Here is a 3,300-nt window from a genome sequence, read left to right as displayed (position 1 = left end):
GCCTGACCCCAGCAGAAGAATCTCCAGGTGGAGGAGGGAGCCCCTAAACTGATATCTGGGGGGCGGGGGACACTGGAGGTGCTCTGGGCAGAGGGAACTTCAGGGGCAGAGGGAAGAACGAAAGGCACAGGAGCATCTGCCTCTGAGCTTTGCCCCTTACTATTTGTGTCATCTCGGGCAAGATAAAATAAAAAGCAAAACCAGGACTTCCCTGGTGGTCCAGTGGAAAGAATCCATCCGCCAACACAGGGGATATGGGTTCAATCCCTGGTCCTGGAAGATCCTGCATGCCATGGAGCAGGTAAGCCCGTGTGTCACATCTACTGAAGCCCATGCTCCTAGTGCCTGTGTTCTGCAACAAGAGAAGCCATGGCAATGAGAAGTCAGTGCACCACAACTGGAGAAAGTCTGTGTGCCACAACAAAGACCCACTGCAGCCAAATATAAATTAAAAAATTACAATTAAGTTAAAAACCAAAGCAATAAGCAAAACAAAAAGAACCTCCATGTGCCTGCTTTCTCAGCTGTGAAATGGGGGTAGTGTTGTGCCTCTCTCATAGCATCCCTGTGGGATTAAATATGCAGATGAAGCTTGGCATGATGCCTGGTAAGTGTTAGGTCTTCCAAAACTGTGTTCTTGCTGGTTATGGGCTCTCTAGAGATGCTTGGGAGGATCCAGTGGACACAGTGCAGCCCAAAAAGGACAGAGAAGGCCTGTATCTCAGCCTGACTTTGAGTGGCATCCTCAGAAAGGAGTCTGAGAAGACGGTCAGCAAGGATGGGTGCTCACAGGTGACTCCTATGGAGGTGTCCTTATGGGCAGTGGGAGGGACAGCTCTTCTGCCTTGATCAGTGTCATAACAGGAGCACATCACTGTGATCTGATCCCCAGAATGATAAAACCATGTGATACATGAGAGTGTCCAGGAATGAGGGGCCCCTTGGAAGAAAGGATAAGAATTGCAGGGATTTTTTTTTTAATGGAGAAAGCACAGGGAGGGGCCTTCAAGATAAGCTATTTTACAGGCTTCACTGGTGATCTAGTGGTTAATACTCTGTGTTCTCAATGCAGGGGGCATGAGTTCGTTCCCTGGTTGGGGAAGATCCTACATGCTGTGTGGTGTACCACCCCCCAGAAAAGAGAAGCCACTTTAGTTCTTTGTCCTCAAAGTACCCCTAACACTCAGGGTACACTTGCCACTATGTAGGCTGTAGGAGGGCTGCTCTAGCAGGCACCAAGTGTCAGCTGAATCGCTGACGCTGCCAGGCTAAGACTCTTCCCTCCCCTGGTCTGAAAACCACTGGGTAAGGGTCCTAGACCCCAGCAGTCACAGGTCCCATGGGGGAGTGAGATGGGTTGGTGTGGTGGTAGTGGCTAGAAACCCATATGGCCACTGAGGCCCAGAAGATCCAGTTTAGGAGGGTACCTTGTGGCTCAGATGGAAAAGAATCCTCCTGCAAGGCAAGAGACCTGGGTTTGATCCCTGGGTTGGGAATATGCCCCGGAAGAGGGCATGGAAACCCACTCCAGTATTCTTGCCTGGAGAATCCCCACGGACAGAGGAGCCTGCTGGGCTACAGTCCATAGGATTGCGAAGAGTTGGACAGGACTGAGCGACTAATCTCATGACACTCCAAGTGCACTGCATGTGGCGCCACTTAGTGGTGGCCCCAGGTAATTGGACACCCACTGTTCTATTAAAAAGCAGACTTGACTTTGTTCACAAAGGTCTGTCTAGTTAAAGCTATGGCTTTTCCAGTAGTCATGTACAGATGTGAGAGTTGGACCATAGAGAAAACTGAGCACCGAAGAACTGATGCTTTTGAACTGTGGTATTGGAGAAGACTCTTGAGAATCCCTTGGACTGCAAAGAGATCCAACCAGTCCATTCTGAAGGAAATCAGTCCTGAATATTCATTAGGACTGATGCTGAAGCTGAAGCTCCAATACTTTGGCCACCTGATTAGAAGAACTGACTCACTGGAAAAGACCCTGATGCTGGGAAAGATTGAAGGCAGTAGGAGAAAGGGACGACAGAGGATGAGATGGTTGGATGGCATCATCAACGCAATGGACATGAGCTTGAGCAAGCTTTGGGGGTTGGTGATAGACAGGGAAGCCTGGCGTGGTGCAGTCCATGGGGTCACAAAGAGTTGGACACAATTGAGCAACTAAAACACACACATACACACTTCACTCTAGGCATTTCCAGCACCATCCTGTGCCTGTCCCACTAGCCATTGGGTAAAGCAGCCCCTGGCAGAGCACTCGCAGGGCTCCAGTGGGGAGGTGGTGAGGAAGAGCCACTCCCATCGGGAGGAAGGACACCGGATGTTTCAAGGTCACTGGGTGTGCTGACTGAGTTCTTACAGCTACACAGCCCGTCTTCCAGCAGTTCTTTCTCCTGTCCAGCCCACGGGGCCTCCCTCCAGCTCCCACGAAGGGCTTCTGGCCAGGCAGTCAGGCAGATTGGTGCAAGTGTGCTCTTCTGGCCCACTGCCCTCCCAGGGACATCCTGCACCCTTGCGGAGGGGTCCCAGGCCTGCTCCCCAGATGACTGCTCTGGAGTGCCTCCCCTGTGCCCGCCCCCTCCCGCTCCCCAGCCCTTGCAGCCTGCTTCTCTGTCTCTCTTTATTTGGCAGCCTCAGGGCCCCAAGCTCACAGTTGACTCCCCCACCCCGGAGGGTACCTCTGGGCGCTCTCTGAGCCCAGGGTCTCTAGGACCAGAAACCAGAGTACACCAGGCCTTCCTGTCTTTTTCCCCTTCTTTCTCACCCTTCCTCGGGAAATCTGAAATCTGAGGACAGTTATTGGGGTCTAGGGGACCCAGAAAGGCTGAGGGCCCAGCACCCGTCCCACCCTCCAAGGCATAGACCCAGAACCCCTTAAGGACTTGTTAGGCCGGTTCCTGGTGCGTGGCCCTTGCTCCCCAAGTCTCTCAGGCCTGGAGCTTTCTTCTGTGCGCCTTCGAATAAAGCCCAGCCCACCGCCCCTTCCCAGAGGGCCCTTCCCCGGCTGCCCACGTAGCCTCCACAACTTACTCCCTAGCTCCCCGTTTTCCTGTTCTGATCACACGGTCACTGTTTGCTGGCTTGCGTCCCCAGCGCCTCCAACTGGCACGGGATTGATGAATGAGTTCGTCTGGACGCTCTGGACGGCTCTCGAATTCGAACCCAGTCTGATCACCCTCTGGGGTCTCCGTTCTGACCGGAGTATAATAAATTAGGAGAGAAGTCCCTGGGCGCACCGCCCCTGTGGCTGCAGTCCAGCGCTCGAAGCGGAGGCGGAGTCGGGGGCGG

The sequence above is a fragment of the Bison bison genome, unplaced genomic scaffold (genome assembly GCF_000754665.1).
Source record: "Bison bison bison isolate TAMUID 2011002044 unplaced genomic scaffold, Bison_UMD1.0 scf7180017864289, whole genome shotgun sequence".
NCBI lineage: Eukaryota > Metazoa > Chordata > Mammalia > Artiodactyla > Bovidae > Bison > Bison bison.
The sequence above is the reverse complement of the archived record's forward strand: the minus strand, read 5'-3'. Positions refer to the sequence as shown.